At 45.6% G+C, this 24,601-nt stretch overlaps 1 non-coding gene across 1 annotated transcript; it reads right to left on the bottom strand.

Moving 5' to 3' along the window:
* Positions 1–4,834: 4,834 nt before the first annotated feature.
* Trnas-cga (transfer RNA serine (anticodon CGA)) lies at positions 4,835–4,909 on the bottom strand. Its single transcript has one exon. It is a non-coding gene; the product is annotated as a tRNA-Ser (tRNA).
* Positions 4,910–24,601: the final 19,692 nt, after the last annotated feature.

Genomic DNA, 24,601 nt, shown 5'->3' with positions numbered 1-24,601 from the left:
ATGATTTGACACGAAATAAAAATATCTATCATCATTTTACAATTTTCTTGTGTTACTTTTTTGTAAACTCCATGCGGTTCGTGACACATTTCAAAGTCACCGAAATATTTGATTGTAAAATCGCCGGTTTTCGGATTGTGAACTGACAATGGTTCAGTAATTTCTACATTTCCCCTTGTCGTAGTCAAGCAGAGACTGTGTGTAAATTCTGAGCCAGTACTAACTCATAAAACATTCAATAGAAGCACATTTTCATAATGAGCAGTACTGTAAATGTTCATAAATGGCTTTACAAAAATCAAGAAAAAACTTAACCTTAGATGTTGATTGAAACGCTTATGGGTAATTTTATTGCATACTAAGAATAAGGTTTATTAATATGCAGTATACTGACGTAAGTATCATCGATTTACATGACTCCCACGAAACTGGCTTAAAAACATAAATGACGTTACTTTTTTCAAAGTCACCGCACAATGCATTGAACGAATTAGCGCCATAAAATTGCTTGCTAGATATGCAGTACTCGCAATAGAGCTCACTGCGTTCCTGATCTGATTCTGTTAGATTGTTGTTCGGATGCAAGTCTTCCATTAATGGTTGCCAATAACGTCATGGAGGACAAACATCAATACAGTGAACTGGTTAGAAACACCGTGAGAAAAAATTCGGAAAATCTCCCTTTGTTCCGTCAGTTATCATATTTGCAGCTGCACAGTTGAAAATAATGCAAGTCGAAGTTGAGCAACGGAAAAATTCTAATCTTCTTCGGCATCTTGTCCTGCTTCCGTTCCGATGATCGGGTCCTAGATTTCTGTCTTCCAATGTTTCCTGTATGTATTTTCCAATCTTAACGATGGCTTTCCTCATCTTCTGCATTTTTCTCTTCTTCTGAGTGGCTGTCAGTTTAAAATCTTCCTTTGAGGCCTATAGCTGGACACAGCGTACGTGCTCATACTACTGTAGCACTCCATTCCTCATTTTGCTTTGGTGTAGAGCGCATAATCTCCATTCGCTCCTCGCCTCCTTATTTCGTATCTTATCTTCTCTCATTATCTGCTGACGTCTTGTCATGCAGTCCACTTCCACTCTTCTATTTCTCTCCCTAATTTTCGTTATTTGACGCCACACGTCGGCTCGATGTGGAGCTATGTTCTGCATTACATTGCGAAATTTTAATTTCTTTGTTCCTGCAGAATATTAACAGTCCTTATCACCCCATGGAAAGTTTTAGTAGCTCTCTTCCCCATTATGTAGTCTGCAACTACTTTGTCGTCACATGTACCAGAGCTATCCAGCACTGTTCAAAATACGTTTAGATGCAGCAGAATTTTGTTTGTTGTTCCTCGCGAAAAGTGTGACGCCTTGTTCAGTTGGTGGCGCTGGCAACCCTGGGGCCCTACCCCCACTCTGCCGTCCAGCGACGGACACCTGCAGGCGACGCCTCCCCGCCACTGGGAGCTGCGGAGCTGACACACGCACCGTTCGCCAGCACAGAAAATAAATACACAGACAAAAATGCTTACAACTTCACTGTTACTGAACATGAAGTTTTATGCAGGTCCAGCTTAAAAAGCAACGGAAAATGTATAGCGTGCGCATACCAAAATGTAACAAAATGTTTTTTTGTTAGTGTAGTGAGACGTACAAAAACCATGAAGTTTGCAAGACTAAGAAATGCCTAAAGACAGTGTTTTACGCGAACAGTTACGAAAAATAATACACTACTGAATATTAAAATTGCTACACAACAAAGAAAACGTGCTTTTCAGAACATTCACACACGGTTGGCGGCGGTGGTGACACCTACAACGTGCTGACCTGAGGAAAGTTTCCAACCGATTTCTCATACACAAACAGCAGCTGACCGGCGTTGCCTGGTGAAACGTTGTTGTTATGCCTCGTGTAAGGACGAGAAATGAGTACCACCACGGATCCGACTTTGATGAAGCACGGACTGTAGCCTATCGCGATTGCGGTTTATCGTATCGCGACATTGCTGGTCACATTTGTCGAGATCCAATGACTGTTAGCAGAATATGGAATCCGTGGTTTCAGGAGGGTAATACGAAACGACGTGCTGGATCCCAACGGCCTCGTATCACTGACAGTCGAGATGACAGACATCTTATGCGCATGGCTGTAATGGATCGTGCAGCCACGTTCCGATCTCTGAGTCAATAGATGGAGACGTTTGTAAGACAACAACCATCTGCATGAACAGTTCGACAATGTTTGCAGCATCATGGACTATCAGCTCGGAGACCATTGCCGCGGTTATCCTTAACGCTGCATCACAGACAGAAGCTCCTGCGCTTGTATACTCAACGACGAACCTGGGTGCACGAATGGCAAAACGTAATTTTTTCGGATGAATCCAGGCTCTGTTTACAGCATCATGATGGTCGCATCTGTGTTAAGCGACATCGCAGTGAACGCACGTTGGAAGAGTGTATTCGTCATCGCCGTATTGGCGTATCACCCGGCGTGATGGTATGAGGTGCCATTGGTTACAGCGTCTCGGCCCCTCTTGTTCGCATTGACGGCACTTTGAATAGTGGACGTTAGATTTCAGATGTATTACGACCCGTGGCTCTACCCTTCATTCGATCCCTGCGAAACCGTACATATCAGCAGGATAATGCACGACCGCATGTAGCAGGTCCTGTACGGGCCTTTCTGGCCAGCACATTCTCCATATCTCCCACCAACTGAAAAGTTTGGTCAATGGTGTACGAGCAATTGGCTCGTCACTACTCTTGATGAACTGTGGTATCGTGTTGAAGCTGCATGGGCAGCTGTACACGCCGTTCAAGCTCTGTTTGACTCAATGCCCAGGCGTATCAAGGCCGTTATTACGGCCAGAGGTGGTTGTTCTGGGTACTGATTTCTCAGGATCCATACACCCAAATTGCGTGAAAATGTAATCACACGTCAGTTCTAGTATAATATATTTGTCCAGTGAATACTCGTTTATCATCGGCATTTGTTGTGGATGTAGCAGTTTTAATGGGCGGTAGTGTAGTTTAAAAAGACATTAATGATGTACTTGAAAAACAAACGATATCATTGTACTGATAACTGTTCATCTGCGGTCTTCAACCGATTTATACACGTAAAGGTTCTCTCTCTCCCTCTCTCTCTAGTTCTCTCCTGAATCGTTATTACGCATGTTGCTTATCCAGCTCTGTAATATACTGTAATGTAATTTACTGAGCTGATGCCAAATAGATACCAAGTTCTGTTTTACTTGAATTTTATTTATGAAAGTGTTAAACCTACGTCAGATAATCCCAGTATTCAGAATTATAGCATTGTCTGCTGCGGAGCGAAAACAGTATCGCTGGAGCGGTGTAGCCCGCCGCCATTACGCAGAACATTGAAAATTTACATTAATGCTCTGCAGGTGCGTTACTATCAGGGCAGATTATTTAGTAATTTTTCTTCTAGCAAGTTGGAGACCTGTACCAGGCAGTCATTTTAAGGTATTATGGGAAATTAGACCCTCGCCTGTAATTCCCAATCATTTCAGCTGGCGGACCCCTTCTTCAGTCGAAAATCCATGGCGGACCCCTAGTCAGTCAAAAGCACAGTAACTTTAAATTTCAGAGTGAAACCCATGGGAACTGAAGGCTTCATAATGCAAGTGCCATGTTCCCAATGACCCCCCCCCCCCCTCTACCCGAAGTATCAATAGTCTTTGGTTTAGAGATGAATGAAAACAACTTGATATTAACGATCCAATTTGATTCCCACCGTATCCAGACACTTACTTGTGGATTTACTCCCTTTGTTCAACACTCTATAGCCTGATTAAAATTACTTGGTAATTGAAATTTCTCACGATGGAGCTGTCTTCCTCCAAGAGCAATCAACGTCACGTCTAAACTGTTCGCTGTTGACAAGCTGCCGCTTATGGTATCTTCACTTCCAGTATTTGGCTACTGTTGTGTAAGGACATGCATGTTTTGTAACAGTCGTGTGTGTGTGTGTGTGTGTGTGTGTGTGTGTGTGTGTGTGTGTGTGTGTGTATGTGTGTGTGTGTGTGTGTGTGATTTTTCGTGAAATCCGAAGAAAAATGTTCAAGTGTATGTAAAGTCTTCCTTTGGTCGTCCTCCCTCCTCATTCATTTCAACTGGAAACTTCCCTTGTTATGGAGAAAATGCACCCTTTTCCAAAGATCCTGACTTCAGCACCGATCGATGTTAGAAGTAATAAAGTGGTCAAAAATCGAGTTATGAAATAGGTAGTGCACTGAGAAAGCAAGTTTAACATTTAATGAAGCCTGCGGCGGCATACGTGGCAGCGAGTGCTGTGATTGGTGACAAAGCTCGCTCCGCGCATGCGTAAAAGGTTTCGGCGCATCTAGAGCCGTGAGCCGGCGGACAGACGACCCTCGTATTGTTGCTAAACAGTCGATCAGAGAAGCCGCATTCTCCGGCACTAAACTGTGTATACGTTCTCACTTAGGAACCGCAAAGGCTGCTTGGGAATACGACCTGAAGTAAAAGTACACATATTTTTCACACGAAAAAAAAATAGTGATGAATTTGATTTTCACATTTTCATTCAATAATTTTACTCATTATTTTACACGATTTGGTGAAGGGTGGCCGTGCAGCCCCTAGAAAAAGCCGGCGGATCCCTAAGGGGTCCGCGGACCACAGGTTGGGAAGCCCTGGTCTACCGTATTGGAAAGCATATTTATTTCTTTAACGAATAATGGTCAAGGTGCATTTGTTTGTGTTTCAATGTGTTCCTAGGATATCGATCGTATGTGACTTATAATTTTTAAAGAATTACTAGACTGAAACTTCCTGGCGGATTAAAACTGTGTGCCGGACCGAGACTCGAACTCGGGACCTTTGCCTTTCGCGGGCAAGTGCTCTACCAACTGAGCCACCCAGGCACGACTCATGCCCGCTCCTCACAGCTTCACTTCCGCCAGTACCTCGCCTCCTACCTTCCAACTTTACAGAAGCTCTCCTGAGAACCTTGCAGGACTAGCACTCCTGAAAGAAAGGATATTGAGGAGATATGGCTTAGCAACAGCCTGGGGGATGTTTCCAGAATGAGATTTTCACTCTGCAGCGGAGTGTGCGCTGATATGAATCGCCAAACATTCTATGTTCACGGAAGCTACCAGCGCTCTTTTCCAATAAGGTGACCGTGTCCCAAGCGAGAGGCACTCCCAAGAAGATAGACAGTCGAGTGCCTCCGCCATATGCACAATCATAGAACCGGAATATGACTGACCTCACTACATAGCTAGTTTCATCCTCCTTCGCCTCCCTGGTAATAGTAATGTTGGCATACCTATCCCATGGCGCCCTCCCCGTCCCGCGAGCCCTGTAGCCAAGGGCAGTCCTCAAACGTGACGTCCGCATCAGGAGCTCACTTCTGCGTCTCTTGCGCCTCGTGTACCCTCGGAGAAACATCTCACTTCTGAACTGGACGCAAGCGGAACTGCAGTCGCACTTCGTTGTACTCCTTTGGAGGTTTTGTTTCAGCGCCTTCTTTTCATTTATAGTTTTCATTTTATTCCTTTCCCAACACTTAACCATAAAGGAAGACATTCACAGTTTGCAATAAAAAATACTCGGAGTGTATCATAATGTAACGAGACAGTCTGTCATATTAATTATCACCGTCTGCTCCATAAAATCCTTAAGCATTATATGACCTACGATGGAGGATTCTGATGAGTGTCAGCAGCTAAAGTGCCTTAAAAGAAGTTACAATTAATAATATTGTAACGAGCAAAGTACTTCAAGCGAGCTCCTGTTAAATATATTTATCATGTTAATACCCCGTGCTGACAGCTTTAAACACTGAAGCGCCCAAGAAACTGGTATAGGCCAGCATATTAAAATACAGAGATATGTAAACAGGAAGAACACGTCGCTGGGGTATATATAAGACAACAAGTGTCTTGCTAAGTTGTTAGATCGGTTACTGCTGCTACAATAGAAGGTTATCGAGATTTAAGTGAGTTCGAACGTGGTGTTATAGTCGGCGAACGAACGATGGGATACAGCACCAACCCTTCACCACCAGTACATTTTTTGTCATTGTGCGAAATCAAAGTTTATTATTGAAGTGCCAAAGAAACTGTATGGGCATGCACCTTCAAATACAAAGGTACACTATGTGATCAAAAGTATCCGGATGCCTGGATGAAAATGACTTACAAGTTTGTGGAGCCCTCCATCGGCAATGCTGGGATTCAATTTGTTGTTGGCCCACACTTAGCCTTGATGACAGCTTTCACTCTTGCAGGTATACGTTCAGTCAGGTGGTGGAAGTTTCTTGGAGAATAGCAGCCAATTCTTCGCGGAGTGCTACACTGAGGATAGGTATCGATGTCGGTCGGTGAGGCCTGGCACGAAGTCGGCATTCCAAAACATCCCAGAGCTCTTCTATAGGATTCAGTTCAGGACTCTGTTCAGGCCTCTCCATTAAGGGATGTTATTGTCGTGTAAACACTTTTTCACAGGTCGTGCATTATGAACCGGTGCTCGATCGTGTTGATAAATGCAGTTGCCATCCCCGAATTCCTCTTCAACAGTCGGAATAAAGAAGGTGCTAAAAAATCAATGTAGGTCTGTGCTGTGATAGTGCCACGCAAAACAACAAGGGGTCCAAGCCCCCTCCATGAAAAACACGACCACAGCATAAGACCACCGCCTCCGAATTTTACTGTTGACACTACACACGATGGCAGACGACGTTCACCGGGCATTCGTCATACCCACAGCCTGTCATCGGATCGTTACATTGTGTACCGTAATTCTTCACGCCACACAACGATTTTACCTTCTTCAATCGTCCAATGTTTGCGCCCCTTACACCAAGCGAGGCGCCGTTCTGACATTTATCTGCGTAATATGTGGCTTATGAGCAGCTGCTCGATCATGAAATCCAAGTTTTCTCACCTCCCGCCTAACTGTCATAATACTTACAGTGTACTCAGTTGCAATTTGGAATTCCTGTGTGATGGTATGGATAGATGTCTGCCTATTACACATTACGACCCTGTTCAACTATGAACAGACGAGGTCGGCCTGTACGCTTTTGTGCTGTACGTGTCCCTTTACGTTTCCACTTACGCATCACATCGGAAACTGTGGATGATGGCTGCTTAGGAGTGTGGAAATCTCGCGTACTGACTTAGGACACAATTGACGTCCAATCACGTGACGACGTTCGAAGTCCGTGAGTTCCGCGGAGCTCCCCGTTCTGTTTGAAACTAAGTCCTTCATTATTTTTTATTATTAAGCACTGACCAACAGAATTTTTCCTGACAAATTTGAACTTAAGCTATTCATTTATGTCTCACAGTAAACAAGTTCAACTCAATCTGACTGCTCTGTAATCGTGACATGACTGCAAGTAATTAAGTCAGAAGAATGGACCTGAATTAGAAGAGATCCTAACAAGTCACTTACCTCACAGAAAGCCTTCATAACACGAATTTTAGCAATTGCAGCAAGCATCAACTACAGCCAGCTGAGTAAAAAGATTGTAACTACTAGATGGCCCATGGTTAGCAAAAGAAAGATTTTTGTTGAAGAGCAAACAATGTATTTATCAGATTTTACCTTATTCATGTGACATCCAGCTCCAAAAGTTATGTAGTCGTCAATAATTCCACCACCCAAACATCACGAACTACATCCATCATCAGTTTACAAAGCATGTCCTCCCAACACTGAGTCTCCACGAAGGACACATGTCCAAGTCGTCGGCTCGCTAACAGATAACCGCTAACTGCAAGTCCGCCCAACCACAGAATCTCTTACCGAGGGAGCCGAGCATTGTCAGTAATACTAATACAGTCTATAGCAGTGCCAATGAACAAGCATATAAACAGGCTACTTACATGACCTCTCACGATGTCTAATGATTACTGCGGTCGCTGATATCATACCTGACAGTAGGTGGCAGCACAATGCAACTAATATGGAAAACGTATGTTTTTGGGTGTGTCCGGATACCTTTGATCACATAGTGTATTTAAACAGGCAGAATACGTAGCTGCGGTGGGCAACACATATATAAGATAACAAGCGTCTGGTGTAGTTGTTACATTGGTTACTGCTGCTACAATGGTCGGCGCACGAGCGATGGGACACGGCACCTCCGAGGTAGCGATGAAGTGCGGCTTTTCCCGTACAACCATTCACGAGTGCACAGTGAATATTAGGGATCCGGTAAAAACATCAAATCCCCGATATTGCTGCGGCCGGGAAAAACATCCTGCTGGAAGGCAATCAACGACTACTGAATCGAATAGTTCAACGTTACAAAAGTGCAACCTTCCACAAATTGTTGCAGAATTCAGTGCTGGGACATCAGCGAGTGTCAGCGTGCGAGCCATTCAACGAAACATCATCGATATGAGTTTTTGGTGCCGAAGGCCCACTTGTGTAGCCTTGATGACAGCACGACGCAAAGCTTTACGCTTCGTCTGGGCCCGTCAAGACCGACATCGGACTCCTGATGACTGGAAACATGTTGCCTGATCGGACGAGTCTCGTTTCAAATTATATCGAGCGGACTGTACAGGTAGGGAGACACCCTCAATCCATGGACCCCGCATGTCAGCAGGGGACTGTTCAAGCTAGTGCAGGCTCTGTAATGCTGCAGGGCGTGTGCAGTTGGTGTCATATGGGATCCCTGATACGTCTAGATACGATTCTACCAGTGATACGTACGTAAGACGCCTGTCTGAACACCTGCATCCATTCATGTCCATCGTGCCTTCCGACGGACTTGGGCAATTCCAGCAGCCCACACGTCCACTGTTCCGAGTTTAAACACTTCAAATGCCTACCAAACTTGCCAGACATGAACATTATTGAGCATTATTGAGCCTTACAACGTGGTGTTCAGATGAGATCTCCACCTCCCCCCGCCCCACCTCCTCTGTATTCTTACGGATTTATGGATAGCTGTGCAGCATTCATGGTGTCAATTCCCACCATCATTACTTCAGACTTAGTCGATCCATGTCACGTCGTGTTGCAGCACTTCTGTGTGCTCGTGGGGGCTCTGCACGATATTAGGCAAGTGTACCAGTTCATTTGGTTCTTCAGTTTATGATGAAGCGGTTAAGGTTAGCCACTCAATGAATCTGTGAACTAGGTCAGTGCAACCCCTGGCGTAAATGCCTGCTAACATAAACTGTGCATCCAATATCAATGTCGCTCTCCAGTTACATTCTATCATCGTCGTTCATGTGTCTTTGCTTAGCGAGGAAACAGAAACACGGATCATCCGTTTGACAGTATTCCGTGTCGGTTGGGCAGTGAGGTCAATGGCATCACGACGTGGTAAACCACGTGACAGGATCTGCCGTTGTCCAGAAGCAAGCAATCAGGCAAAGGCCGATTCAGGTATTTACCCATGAAGCAACGAAAATCGCCGTTCTCATGAAAACTGGTCCACATTCTTTACCAGCTTGATCAGTTTTCTGTGCATGTGTTTGATATGTATTTTGCCCACAAACCAAAAGGAGTACACAACTTGTAAATCCGGTTGGCTTGTCTAATAAGCAGAGAGCCCCCCTTGAGTGCGACATTGCTGGGACGACCGAGGTCGTCAACTGTGTAGCAACAAACTCTGATCATTCCAGAATGAGATTTTCACTCTGCAGTGGAGTGTGCGCTGATATGAAACTTCCTGGCAGATTAAAACTGTGTGCCCGACCGAGACTCGAACTCGGGACCTTTGCCTTTCGCGGGCAAGTGCTCTACCATCTGAGCTACCGAAGCACGACTCACGCCCGGTACTAACAGCTTTACTTCTGCCAGTATCTCGTCTCCTACCTTCCAAACTTTACAGAAGCTCTTCTACGAACCTTGCAGAACTAGCACTCCTGAAAGAAAGGATATAGCGGAGACATGGCTTAGCCACAGCCTGGGGGATGTTTCCAGAATGAGATTTTCACTCTGCATCGGAGTGTGCGCTGATATGAAACTTCCTGGCAGATTAAAACTGTGTGCCCGACCGAGACTCGAACTCGGGACCTTTGCCTTTCGCGGGCAAGTGCTCTACCATCTGAGCTACCGAAGCACGACTCACGCCCGGTACTCACAGCTTTACTTCTGCCAGTATCTCGTCTCCTACCTTCCAAACTTTACAGAAGCTCTTCTGCGAACCTTGCAGAACTAGCACTCCTGAAGGGAAGGATATAGCGGAGACATGGCTTAGCCACAGCCTGGGGGATGTTTCCAGAATGAGATTTTCACTCTGCAGCGGCGTGTGCGCTGATATGAAACTTCCTGGCAGATTAAAACTGTGTGCCCGACCGAGACTCGAACTCGGGACCTTTGCCTTTCGCGGGCAAGTGCTCTACCATTCTTAGCTACCGCCAAGAAATAACAAGAGAGCCTGTATTAGCAGTGAACCTTAGGGTAAAATGTTATACTGTACTCTGGGCTTACTCTAGTTTATATGGACCAAAGAGAAGAAAAAGCCTGGTACTCATTGTAAAGTACATTGTATTAATTGTTAATTTTACAATATACCCTTGAAATAATGGAACCCTGGTTATAAACTATTTACGTTGTGTGAGCAGAAAAATAAGCTCTTTTTCCAGCTAATACATGAAATATTTGTATAAAGGATACGAAAATGGCGAAGAAAACACTACTAGCCATTAAAATTGCTACACCACGAAGATGACTTGCTATAGACACGAAATTTAACCGACAGGAAGAAGATGCTGATTAGCTTTTCCTCGGGCATGGATGTGTGATCTGTCCTTAGGTTAGTTAGGTTTATGTTGTGGTTGGCAGGAGAGCAAACACCGTGTTACTAAAGGAGGCCGAAATGCACGCGTTTTAGCTCCCGCAGGCTGGCGTGAGGTCTGGAACATGACAAGGGAATTAGAATTGATAAAAACGGACGTAGCTGGTGGAATACTTAACTATAATCCAATAATGACGCATGTCGCTCGTGACAGTACATGATTCACAATATCAATGGTAACTGAATATGGCGCCTTGCTAGGTCGTAGCAAATAACGTAGCTAAAGGCTGTGCTAACTATCGTCTCGACAAATGAGAGCGTATTTTGTCAGTGAACCATCGCTAGCAAAGTCGTGTGGCGGCGCTCGATCTGCAATCACCGATAGTGGTGACACGCGGGTCCGACGTATACTACCGGACCGCGGGCGATATAAAGGCTACCACCTAGCATGTGTGGTGTCTGGCGGTAACACCACATTCCTACCCCGCAAATCGGCGTACGGTTGTGGCATAAGGCTTCCGCCCGCCGTGGGGAGGAGCGCATGTTGACGTATGCGACGAGGTGGGGAGCCTAACAACAGGCGAGGCTGTGCCACCCGCACCCTACCATTCGCACCGCCGGGAGCTAGGAAACAGCCTGAAAACCTGCTGCCGTGTGCACGCCAACATGCGGTGTATGCGCCCGTAGAGAGACAGGAGGGGCCGAAGGGTCGACCTCCATCGGGCCGGGGCACCCGACGGGCGAACACGACATATGGTCCGGAGCGGGCAAGAGTTCCATGTCGGAGGACGACTGGTCACGGGAAGCGATCGGCGGCGCTTGACCCAGGGAGGCGCCCGGCAGTTGCAGTGACGCGTCCACTGCGGGCGTCGCCGGCGGGAGAACAGGCGCGTCGCCATGGGGAAATGGAAGGCTGCGTCGGTAACACTTGGGGCTGAGGCGAGCCAGTAGATTGGTCCCCGGGGCGCTGACCGGACGGCACCGTCGCTGAAACCAGACGGCGAGCGGCAGATGCCGTGCGACGACAGAGGCGCAGCTGATTGAGATGCCGACGCAAATCACCAGAGGTCCCCAAGGCCAGATACATAGCGCTGCCGAGGCAGCGAATAATGCGCCCTTCGAGCATTGGCCGTGCAGAATGACAGAAATTCTGAGGACATGAATTGTGGGTCATTGTCGGAAACAATAGTCTGTGGAAGACCTTCAATGCAAAAGAGAGCGGATAACGCTTGGATGGTGGCAGATGACGTCGTGGAAGTCATCCGGACAACAAACTGAAAATTAATGAATGAATCTACCACAACCAACCATCGAGCATTCCAGAATGGACCAGCAAAATCGATGTGTAAGCGTTGCCAAGGGGAAGTGGCTTTTGGCCATGCAAAGAATTTCCGTGGTGGTGCTGACTGTTGTTCGGCACACACCATTCAAGAAGAGCACATATTCGTAATCGCGGCATCAATTCCGAACCAAGTACAGTGCTGACGAGCAAGTTGTTTCGTTCTCACTATACCCCAATGTCGATGGTGGAGAAGCTGTAAGACAGAGGACTGTCACGAACGTGGTACCACGACCCTGGACTGATCATTATCAGAACGCAACAGCAAAACACCACGTCGAACAAAAAGTCTCTCCTTCTGAGCAAAAGATCGGCGAACCGACAGGTCTCCGATCCGTGACTTTGACAAGGGCCATTGCGTAGCAACAAAACGTAAAACGGGAGCAAGGACAGGGTCGGCAGCTGTGGCTGTAGCTGCACGACGAAAATCAATCGGAAACGATTCGACCACGTCATCGGTTTCCGCATCAATGAATATGCAAGCAAGTTCGGAGGAATCGAATGCCCTATCCTCAGCAACAGGCAAGCGGGACAACGCATCGGCGTTCGCATTTCGTCGTCCAGACGAACGGAACACCCTTACGGCGTAAGCGATGAAGCGGAGCTGAAATGGAAGAGGCGGTTATAATATGTAATTTTTCCCAGCACACTCTGTAGCTGCTTCAAATTCTGCGGCGAAGGCAAGTCTTGTATGGCACTGGGATGTATGCCTTGGGCATTGAGTACATGTCGCAAGTATGGCAAGTGCCGAGCAAGAAACACACATTTGTCCTTCCGCAAGCGAAGGCCATTTTGTCGCAAGACCTGAAATAATGTTCTGAGATTGGCCAAATGTTCTTCTTCCGTCTTTCCAGAGATCACAATATCGTCCAGATAATTTGCTGCAGTAGGGACCGACGCAGTTTGTAGATATTGCTGAAACACTGCAGGGGTGGATGCACACCCGAAAGGCAGTCGTTTGAATCGATACAAACCAAGATGCGTGTTGACCACCAAAACGCGCTGGGATTCTTAGTCCACCGGTATTTACAAGTACGCATCTGCGAGGTCCCACTTCGAAAAATATTTACCCGGGCACAGTTTCTCAAAAAGATCTTCCGGGCGGGGTAAAGGAAAAGTTGCAATCACTAGTTGTGGATTCACTGTTGCCTTGAAGTCCACACAAAGTCTCAAATTTCCGGAAAGTTTTGGCAAAATGACTAAGGGTGATGCCCAGAGAGAAGCCTGCACACATTCAATTACACCTTGTGATTCCAAATCGTGTAATGTTTTTGCGACCTCATCACGCAACGCGTGGGGAACATTGCGCACTCTGGAAAATTTCGGCTGCGCGCTTACTTTCAGTTCCAAATGTGCTGTGTCGTTCGTAGCGCAACCGAAGCTCGGAGCAAAAATGTCTGCAAATTCTTCACATACACGAGAAACATTGTCTGAAGGCACAGTCTGGTTCACTGAGAGAACCTGATTTACTATTGACAAGTTAAACAACTGAAATAAATCGAAACCAAACAAGTTCACTGCAGAAGAAGAACGAAGGACGTAAAATGACAAAAGTTTTGTTTGTCCTTTGTATGTTGCAAGAAGGCTGGACTGTCCTAACACAGGGATATCTTGACCTGAATAACTACTTAGCTTAACATTTGCGGCACGCAACGGAGGTGTGCCCAGCTGTTTGTACGTGTCTTGATTGATCAGTGAAACTGCAGCTCCGGTATCGAGCAGGAATGGTATCACTTTGTCGTTAATGTCAAAGTCTACAAACAGTTTATTGTCCTGCTGACTACAAGAGCGACTGTCTCGAGCAATGTGAACTGACACTGGTACATAATCACTTGCGACTTGACGGGAGTTCCGGCGATGTCGATGCACGCTATTTTTGGGACGAACACAGTCACTGTTAGAGAGAGTGGCACTGGACGGAGTGGAATAAACTACATGAATTGCCATGGGCGAAGTTTCGCGAGCCTGAGTATCCTTGGTTCGATTCCGATCCCGGCGCGAAGCAAAGGGCCTGGAATGGTTTTGAGCTTCCGATCTGAGCTTTTTCTGGCAAACACTCTGAACATGTCCTTTTTTATTACAATAAAAGCAAATAGCTTGGCGTGACGGGCAATTCTCACGCGAATGTTTAGTAGCACACCGCGGGCATGATTTCATCACTGCATTTGCTTGCCGGCGCGGGACACGTGGCTGAGAGCCTGGAGGCAGCGGCGCGGCCGGGCGCTAATGCTGTTAAGTGATCCGTGCAGCTCGCCCGGCGGGCCGGTTAACCTGACACACTGCTGGCCAAGTTTCAAATGATTCCTGAGCAAAGTCAAGTGTGTCCTGCCGATCCAAGATGTCCATCACTTGTTGAAGGGAGGGATTTACTAGTTTCAAAATCTGTTCCCTTATACGAACATCAGAAACGTTCTGTGCAGTTGCATCACGTACCATAGTATCTGAATAAGGGAGTCTACATTGACACTCAAAAGCACAATCCCTAGTAAGGCCTTGCAAGGTTGCAACCAACTCCCTATAGTCTGACCTGCCGCACGTTTTGTACGGAAGAAGGTATACCTGTTAGCAACTACATTGTCCGATTCTTTGAAATATGCATCTAATGCAGACAAAATTTCCTCGTAGAACAGAGTTGCTACGTCGCGGCGGGGAAATAATTTGACTATCACACGGTACGTGGTCTACCCTACTGAAGAAAGGAGAAAAGGTTGCCGCTCGTTACCTTGAATTCTGTAGGCGGCAAGATGGAATCCAAATTGGCGGGACCACTCCGTCCAGCTTTCTAGTGCAGCATCAAAAGGTCGAAAAGCTGGTACAACAGCGTGTTGTGGCTGCGTTAGCGGTGAAGCGGCTGCTGCCGCATCGTATTGCATCGCACGTTGACCCTGGACGAGCTGTCCAATGGCGTCCACTAAGACCTGCGTCAGCTGATTCTGTAAGCGATAAAATTCGGACAGTACATCTAGAGATTGTGGCGAAGCCATTACACAAGTAAATCAGGGCAATATCGATAAGAACGCGGCTTTGCCTCGTCGACAATGTTGTGGTTGGCACCGTGTTACAAAAGGAGGCCGAAATGCACGCGTTTTAGCTCACGCAGGCTGGCGTGAGGTCTGGAACATGACGGGGGAATTAGAATTGAGAAAAACGAACGTAGCTGGTGGAATAATTAACTTCACTCCATTAATGATGCACGTCGCTCTTGACAGTACATTATTCACAATATCAATGGCAATTGAATATGGCGCTTTGCTAGGTCGTAGCAAATAACGTAACTGAAGGCTGTGCTAACTATCGTCTCGGCAAATGAGAGCGTATTTTGTCAGTGAACCGTCGCTAGCAAAGTCGGTTGTACAACTGGGGCGAGTGCTAAGAAGTCTCTCTAGACCTGCCGTGTGGCGGCGCTCGGTCTGCAATCACTGATAGTGGCGACACGCGGGTCCGACGTATACTACCGGACCGCGGCCGTTTTAAAGGCTACCACCTAGCAAGTGTGGTGTCTGGCGGTGACACCACAGTTTAAGTAGTTCTAAGTTCTAGGGAACTAATGACCTTAGAAGTTAAGTCCCATAGTGCTCGAGCCGTTTGAACCATTTTTTTGATTAGCTTTTCAGAGCATTCACACATGGTTGGCGCCGGTGGCGATACCTACAACGTGCTGACATGAGGAAAGTTTCGAACCGATTTCTCATACACAAACAGCAGTTGACCGGCTTTGCCTGGTGAAACGTTGTTGCGATACCTCGTGCAAGGAGGACAAATGCATACGATCAAGTTTCCGACTTTGATAATGGTCGGATTGTAGCCTACCGCGATTACGGTTTATCGTATCGCGACGTTGCTGCTCGCGTTGGTCGATATCCAGTGGGTATTAGCAGAATATGGAATCGTTGGGTTCAGGAGGGTAATACTGAACGCTGTGCTGGATTCCAACGGCCTCGTATCACTAGCAGTCGAGATGCGCATGGTTGTAACGGATCGTGCAGTCACGTCTCGATCCCTGAGTCAACAGATTGGGACGTTTGCAAGACAACAACCATCTGTACGAACAGTTCGATGACGTTTGCAGCAGCATGGACTATCAACTCGGAGACCATGGTTGCGGTTACCCTTGACGCTGCATCACAGACATGAGCGCCTGCGATGGTGTACTCAACGACCAGTCTGGGCGCACGAATGGCAAAACGTGATTTTTTCAGATGAATCCAAGTTCTGTTTACAGCATCACGATGGTCGCATCCGTGTTTGGCGACATCGCGGTGAACGCACATTGGAAGTGTCTATTCGTCATCGCCATACTGGCGTATCACCCGACGTGATGGTATGAGGTGCCATTGGTTACACCGTCTCGGTCACCTCTTGTTCGCATTGACGGCACTTTGAATAGTGGACGTTACATTTCAGATGTGTTACGACCCGTGGCTCTTCCCTTCATTCGATCCCTGCCAAACCCTACATATCAGCAGGACAATGCACGACCGCATGTAGCACGTCCTGTACGGCCTTTTCTGGATACAGAAAATGTTCGACTGCTAGCCTGGCCAGCACATTCTCCAGATCTCTCACTAACTGAAGACGTCTGGTCAATGGTGGCCGAGCAACTGGCTCGTCACAATACGCCAGTGACTACTCTTCATGAACTGTGGTATGGTGTTGAAGCTGCGTGGGCAGCTGTACCTGTTTGACTCAATGTCCAGGCGTATCAAGGCCGTTATTACGGCTGGAGGTGGTTGTTCTGGGTACTGATATGTCAGGTTCAATGCACCCAAATTGCGTGAAAATGCAATCACATGTCAGTTCTAGTATAATATATTTGTCCAATGAATACCCGTTTATCATCTGCATTTCGTCTTGGGGTAGCAATTTTAATGGGCAGTAGTGTATTATTAGCTGCAACCGAATAGCAAGACCAGCTCTACAAGATAAATCTATAGGCGATGTAGTATTCAGAAGATATTAGCAAACAAATAGAATCTTCAAAAGCCGTGTGCTATTCGGTCTCCCTGTGACAGTCTATCTATAGTTAATGACATCAGACAGAAATGTGACCAAAGTGTTGTAGTATGTATCAATGAAGGAATAGAGGTTAGGAGAGCAGTTTTGGTGTCAGAGGCGAAACATGAATGTTTGTGGGAAAAAAGTGCGCCTGTTGGAACTTCCCGCAGGCCACACAGCTGCTGAATAACCCCAGGGTTCACCTGCGGAGCAGGGCTCCTCCTTCACGTCTGACACCACTCCGGACCGACACAATGGAGAGACAATAACCAAACAAAAATTCATTTCAGCCTGGTAGAGGGGAGGTCCGTTGAGCTGCCAATAACTAAGGTGACAAGACGTCCGGATTAATCCGGACATGTCCTCTCCATCATAGCTCTTTTCCGGGGTCTGGACGGATTTTTACAGTGTCCGGTTTATTCACAAAGTTGAGCGTAATACAGTTAAATTTACAATTCGTTCCGTTCTATTGCTCTTTTCTTAAATACTTAAACTATTGGCACAGCCTTCGTGATGAACACGTACGAAGTCGGTGTTAGTAGGTGGCACCAGGATCGTCCATGTTATCGTTGATCTACCTATAAGCGAATGCAAATATCCATTATTTAAAATATTCGTTTCGTATCTTCGCTTTGTATTGGCTTGGCTTCCTGTGGTGCATGTGTGATTTGTGAGTGTAATTTAACGAATTACGTAAAATATTTGGCTATGCCTAAACGAAAGTGTAAATTTTCTTATGTCGTTTCCTGAAAATATTCGGCTTTGAAGAAAGGGAGAAATGAATTTGAAGCGGAATTAAGATATGTGGAGCTGGAACATACGTATCAGTGGCCAATAAAGGTAAAAAAGTAACTCGATAGATTAACTGTCATGGTTTTATTTCATTGTTTACTACTCATTCAATTTATTTGTATTCGGAAGATTAAAGTGCAGTTTACATGTCGTCAGCTGCTGCTTGAATTGTAGATGTTGGTAGCGGTGCGTCGAATGAAGGGAGGTGAAAGTTTTTACGTTTATCGCTTTGTTAGCAATTCCGTGTTGTTGACATAACAAAACAATTGACGCCACACTGTCACCACAATCAGTGTTTTTAATTTTTTATTATATTGCTCATTTAACCACCACCTGAGCATCAGTAATAACTAACTACTTGTTTTACCGGTAATTCCCGGCAGTCACGTGACTTGGCCATAGCTGACATGTGGTATCCACATCTGCAGTTGATCCGTTTGATGCGTCCTCTTTTTTCTTCCTTTGTCCTCCTTTTTTGAAGCTGTTTGTCCTCCTTTTTAAACAAATCCATCTGCTCACCCTATCAATAAACGTTGGCTTGCTTATAGCTACCAGTATTTGTGGCAACTACAAAAGTTAACTTAGAACTACTTAAACCTAAACTACTTAAAGCTTTCTAACCTATGGACATCACACACGTCCTTGCCCGAGGCAGGATTCGAACCTGCGACCGTAGCGGTCACTCGGTTCTAGACTGTAAATCTGCAATTTGATGTGGTGGTTGGTGACCATTATAAGTAGAATTGGGTTGCTCGAAACCATGAATGCTACATTCTTCATACTCCTCGGTGTTGCTCACCTGTGGGTTCAATAGTACGGCCTCAGCGTCCTCATCGCTGACCGCTTCGACACGAAGATGTTCGCTTCTGTCTCCCGTCCGCAATGGAGATGGAAAAATGCGAAGGCTTTGCAGAACATCTGCGAAGATGAAAACTAACGTAAAAGTATTGCCTCTACTCTTACATTACTCTAACAGAGTAGCAGCGGCTCAGATCTGGACAGCTAGAGACATACGGAGGGTTCAGGTTGGGTACTGGGACTGCATTTTACGTGAACATGCAGGCCTCACCAACACGCTATCGAAAGCTCTGGAAACTATAAGATTTCTGCTACAATAGGATTTCTGCCAACTTTAAGTATTAGCCCACGGATACCACCGTCTGAGCTCCGACCGAAGCTGCAGCGTTTATTAGCAGTATTATACATGTTTACAGGAGACAATGTAAGATGGAAATCAATATAACGGGTAGGATGGGCTCTTGTACTTTTATAATGGCGCCCAGCATGGGAAAACAAACGATTTTTGGCTTATTATACTAATTCGTAACATAAAGAGAGTTTGGTTCCGCCATTCGTTTAGAAATGCCGTGCGACCGATTTACAGCGAGATCAGAAACAGTCTGAAAAGCTCGTAAGGGTGTTGCGGGGCAGGTTATGCTGAGAAATAATTTTTAAGAGAATTTCATTCAATAATGGAAAGACTCATTATTTAGGAAACTATTTCCACTGGCAAGTACTGCTGTTACAGTAGACCAGCACTGAGAATCCTTGGTTTTGAATCTGTCTGAAATAGTTACTGGGAATGTTGCTACACTGGGTATATCGTCGTCTATCAGAGTCGCATATAAGGACAATTGTATGTCTGTACTGACCATAGGCAGGATAATTTGGAATGTACCAATAAGCACTCCGTTTTAAGGCCACGAGTGGCCTACCAGGTCCGACCGCCGTGTCATCCTCAGAGGGGGATGCGGATAGGAGGGGCGTGGGGTCAGCACACCGCACTCCCGGTCGTGATGATGGTATTCTTGACGGAAGCCGCTACTATTCAGTCGAGTAGCTCCTCAATTTCCATCACGAGACTGAGTACACCCCGAAAAATGGCAACAGTGCATGGCGGCCTGGATGGTCACCCATCCAATTGCCGACCACGCCCGACAGCGCTCAACTATGGTGATATCACGGGAATCGCTATATCCACTGCGGCAAGGCCGTTGCCATCGAATTTACCAATAAAGAAGCAAATTTTTTCTTGGCTGTAAACTAAACTGGTAGGAGAATCTTCTACAAACCTCAGACGGAATGTGAAGAATTAAAATTCATTAAGGTTTCATCTACACTGTGTATTTGTAACATTATTTAGTTCATATCGGTTGGTAGAATTCAGTATGTTCTTTCTACGGCTGCTTTAACGAGTCTTCCCATTATAAATTATCTCGGCTCGATTGATTAACGTACTTCTGGATCTACATCGGAGCTGTTGTTTGCATTAATAAATGAGTGTATTCGTCGCAACTGCAGTTAAATAATGAGTTATTCACAGCGGAAACTACTAAATCTTTCACAAACGTTAGAAGCAGTGGGGTTTCTTGTTTTCACTAGAGCACTCGCATCTGGTGCTGACGTTTACTTTTTTATCCACTAATGCCTACACGTCAGTGCAATCGAGAAATGATGGGAGTAGGAAGAGCGGAAATCAAGAGGCACAAAAAAGTGCTGCAAGTCTGATAGTTACAGGTGTGAAAAAACGTTGCATTAGATCCATATTGTGTAATGTTTCGAAAATCACATTGCACTACGTAGCGGGACAACTGGCACAGAGACAACTTCCGCTGTACACGAAAAGGGAACCCCTTCGGTGAAGTCCGTGCGAAAATGATAGACCGCGAGGTAATCGTCAGCAGAGAAAAGACTGGTATTATTACTGACAACGTGACGATACAACAATGAATTCAACTGAAGTAAACAATTTTGGTATTCGTAAATGACGCAATTATACATAAAAGAAGAAGGAAGATTAGGGTTAACATCCTGTCGACATCGAGTTCATTAGAGACGGTGCACAAGCTCGGATTGTGTGAAGGATGGGGAAGGAAATCGGCTCTTCCGTTTTCCAAGGAATCAACCTAGCGTTTGTCGTGAGCAGTTGAGGGAAATCACGGAAAACCTAAATCAGGATGGCCAGACACGGGTCTGAACCGTCATCTTCTAGAATGCGAATCCAATGTGCTAACCACTGCTCCACCTCTTTCAACCATAAACAAGTAGCAGATTCTGTTAATGCCATTCATATTAAAACTGTATGAGGCATATTCAACCCCAGATCTTTGCCTTTTGGCGACGACGATGAGTGAATATCTTCTAGGGAAAGAGTGGATGTGCGAAAATCAAATTCTTCTGCGGTGACACGTTGGAGCGAGGAAGGCTGAAACTGAAGTACTGACACAAATCTTTGCACATGGTTTCAGTTTTGGGAGTTGTATTAAAACAAACACTGCCCGGCAGAATGACAAACTCAATTTTGAAAGAGAATCGGATGTGTATTGATTCTTGACTTCCTTTGCATCAGCTATTCAAAATTCTGTTTGTTGTAATCACAGACCACATACAACGATGTGTTAATAGACAGTTACAGAATCAATTACCAGTTATGCAAACTATAAATGTATTACTACAGTAGATAAATCACGTAGAACAAAATTTAAAAAATTACCGTTTCTATCAAATGAGTTACAAGTGGCATAGTAATGTCCGATAGTAACATGATACAGTTTTACAACAGCATGATGGCTGCCAAACACATTTCACTACAAAAAAAGTCCATCTGAATAAACAAAAAGCAAAAAACCTGGTACATGCTAATGTCACGATTACACAGTGTGCACCGTAACTGTTAATGAGGGACGAAATCGGACGGTTTTGTAGAACTACTCTCGCAGTTTGTACTTTAACTTTGATCACTAGAAAGACTGGACCTGTAAAAAAAAAGTTAATACTTTTGATTGAACCCCCACATCAGAAAATCACTGTGTGGGTATACGAAGACTAAGGAAAGATGGTGGTTGCTCCTTGACACAACACCCTCTGGGTACTGGCTTTCTGTCTTCTTCTTAGAACTTGAGAAAGTTCAGACACAATTTGAAAGCAAATATCACAATACGATGTTATTTAAATAGCACGCAACAATTAACACAGCACAGGCAGCCACGAATCAGTATCACAACGAAACCAGGCAATTGTTTGTGACGTATCGCGCGTTATGTAATTGTTGAGAACGTCGTACGGGATCGATGACAGAAAGTGACAAGAGCTTTGACTGCGCAACAGCTTTTTATCAATCATACGTAATACGTAACTGATTTACAACGATCATGATTCGTAAGAGTCTTAACAATAACAGAAGATTACCAAAGCATTATCATGGGACCGTCTCACTTTAAGCACTGAACAAGCGTGTATTGTATGTAAACTTTGCTCTACAATCTACCACTTTTCTGTAACGTAGCTGTAACGTCCTACTTTACAAAAGCATTAAATGAAAATAACGTCGAGGTGACGAACCTATAAGTGTGAGATATTCAAGGTAGATGCCTGAAGGATTGAGCAGTAATAAGCATCAAACACTGAAATCCCAAGTTACGAAACATGTCTGCTTGTAATAGACCTCTTTAAATGCTTCAGTACTACAACGGTACAATCGAAACCTGCAGCCTTAACCATGATTTTCATTAATTACAACATGTCACTTTGTGTTGGAACGTATTATCATAGTCAAAAACATCCATACTGGCCAAAATTGCGATCCACTTGATTTGTATGTACTTCCTTGCAGGTCTTCTATACCATTTTCAGTATAGACGTTGGACCATGCAGAACTATTAAGAGACCACTAGACATCATTCCCCCGATTTTCAATCAGTCCTGATGAAAATTAATAATTCGATTCAGCAAATATCAGGGAACAAGTTATTAGAGATGACGTAGTCACTGGATCTTGTAACTAAATTCGTCATAAAAACTGATATTTCAGGAAACAAGTTTGAACTTCAAATCAGATGAAAAAAAATTGGTACGGGAACGGTTTCATTGAAAACTAAGAAAGCATGCATATGTTTAATCTTGAAATGACGTGGAGTAATCTTTCGCGCTGTATGAGGATTCGAACACAGAACCTAATCGATTTTTACCTAAGCAGAATCAAGTGTTAGATATCGAAAGTTTTCACCATTACCGAGATTCGTAAAACTGCAAAGACGAGTTAAAAGAGTTTTGCGTCATCGAGATCTGAACCTGGCATTTATAGCCGTTGTTTCATAGATATCAATAGGCGTTAAAAATCGGTTTATTGAACCGGTAACGAGATTTGCGCATGTATTAACTTATTACATTACAAGAAGTTCTGTGCTGACTGGAGTCGCACTTGCTCATACCATGGTGTTTGAGAATGCACGAAGACACGTTAACTATCGAATTCTTTTAGACCAGTTACTGGAATTGTCATGTTTAAAACTGAAATGATATAATGAGAAGTTCTTTACGTGACTGGAAGTTGACACCGGTACTAATCGTTATTGTTGACAACCAGTGGAGGGACATTAAAAGTCATAGCTATTTTTCACCTGCTGTTTGGAATGCTGGTGATACATTTGGAAATGTAAAGATATCTCTTCAGGAGAGAAGGATTTAGACCCAGACAAACCTCTTTCGATGGGAGTTTGGAATCTTGTGGATAGAACGAAATGATGAAACTTTATTTTGCTGAAGGAATAGGTTGCAGCCAAGGGGAGGTCTGAGTTTGAATTCCAGGCCAGAACCAATTATTTCAATATCTCAAGTCCTGATACAAATAGAAAAAAGTGTCCCATGACCCTACATAACTATTAAACTAAACTCCGTCGGAACAGGCATCGGAAGACCCAACGGTACCAACCGATTGCAATGTCGTTTTCAGCCGATAGGCGTCACTGGATACAGATACGGAGCGGTATTTGGTGAGCAGACCGCTCTCACGACCGTTGTCAGTGTTCGTGACCGGGCCGATACATCTCAATCAAGTACACTCCTGGAAATGGAAAAAAGAACACATTGACACCGGTGTGTCAGACCCACCATACTTGCTCCGGACACTGCGAGAGGGCTGTACAAGGAATGAACACACGCACGGCACAGCGGACACACCAGGAACCGCGGTGTTGGCCGTCGAATGGCGCTAGCTGCGCAGCATTTGTGCACCGCCGCCGTCAGTGTCAGCCAGTTTGCCGTGGCATACGGAGCTCCATCGCAGTCTTTAACACTGGTAGCATGCCACGACAGCGTGGACGTGAACCGTATGTGCAGTTGACGGACTTTGAGCGAGGGCGTATAGTGGGCATGTGGGAGGCCTGGTGGACGTACCGCCGAATTGCTCAACACGTGGGGCGTGAGGTCTCCACAGTACATCGATGTTGTCGCCAGTGGTCGGCGGAAGGTGCACGTGCCCGTCGACCTGGGACCGAACCGCAGCGACGCACGGATGCACGCCAAGACCGTAGGATCCTATGCAGTGCCGTAGGGGACCGCACCGCCACTTCCCAGCAAATTAGGGACACTGTTGCTCCTGGGGTATCGGCGAGGACCATTCGCAACCGTCTCCATGAAGCTGGGCTACGGTCCGGCACACCGTTAGGCCGTCTTCCGCTCAAGCCCCAACATCGTGCAGCCCGCCTCCAGTGGTGTCGCGACAGGCGTGAATGGAGGGACGAATGGAGACGTGTCGTCTTCAGCAATGAGAGTCGCTTATGCCTTGGTGCCATTGATGGTCGTATGCGTGTTTGGCGCCGTGCAGGTGAGCGCCACAATCAGGACTGCATACGACCGAGGCACACAGGGCCAACACCCGGCATCATGGTGTGGGGAGCGATCTCCTACACTGGCCGTACACCTCTGGTGATCGTCGAGGGG

The sequence above is a fragment of the Schistocerca gregaria genome, chromosome 2, assembly GCF_023897955.1.
Source record: "Schistocerca gregaria isolate iqSchGreg1 chromosome 2, iqSchGreg1.2, whole genome shotgun sequence".
Taxonomy (NCBI): Eukaryota; Metazoa; Arthropoda; class Insecta; order Orthoptera; family Acrididae; genus Schistocerca; species Schistocerca gregaria.
Note: the sequence above shows the minus strand (reverse complement) of the source record. Positions and strands in the feature narration are given on the sequence as shown.